This window comes from Mus pahari, unplaced genomic scaffold (genome assembly GCF_900095145.1).
Source record: "Mus pahari unplaced genomic scaffold, PAHARI_EIJ_v1.1 scaffold_15652_1, whole genome shotgun sequence".
NCBI classification, from domain to species: domain Eukaryota; kingdom Metazoa; phylum Chordata; class Mammalia; order Rodentia; family Muridae; genus Mus; species Mus pahari.
The window spans coordinates 630-1471 of NW_018392255.1; positions in this window are offsets into that span (position 1 = coordinate 630).

Genomic DNA, 842 nt, shown 5'->3' on the forward strand with positions numbered 1-842 from the left:
GATTCTCCATCTATGGTAATTGAGAGTTTTGCTGGGTATAGTGCCTGGGTTGGCATATGTGTTCTCTTATGGTCTGTATCCATCTGCCCAGGATCTTCTGTATTTAGAGTCTCTGGTGAGAAGTCTGGTGTAATCCTGATAGGTCTGCCTTTATATGTCACTTGAACTTTTTCCCTTACTGTGCATTTGGTATTTTGATTATTATGTGATGGGAGGAATTTCTTTTCTGGTCCAGTCTATTTGAAGTTCTGCAGACTTCTTATATGTTCATTGGCAGCTCTTTCTTTAGGTTAGGGAGGTTTTCTTCTATAATTTTGGTGAAGATATTTACTGGCCCTTTAAGTTGGGAATCTTCACTCTCTAGTATACCTATTATCTTTAGGTTTCATCTTCCCATTGTATCTTGGATTTCCTGGATGTTTTGGCTTAGGAGCTTTTTGCATTTTTTGACTGTTCTGTCAATGTTTTCTATGGTATCTTCTGCTCCTGAGCTTCTCTCTTCTATCTCTTGTATTGTATTAGTGATGCTTGCATTTATGACTCTTGATCTCTTTTCTAGGTTTTCTATCTCCTGGGTTGTCTCCCTTTGTGATTTCTTTATTGTTTCTATTTTTATTTTTAGATCCTGGATGCTTTTGTTCCATGCCTTCACCTGTTTCCTTGTGTTTTCCTCTAATTCTTTAAGGGATTTTTGTGTTTCCTCTTTAAGGGCTTCTACCTGTTTACCTGTGTTCTCCTGTNTTTTTTAAAATGCAATTATTTATGTCCTTCTTAAAGTCCTCTCTCATCATCATGAGATGTGATTTAAAATCTGAATCTTGCTTTTCTGTGTGTTGGGGTAT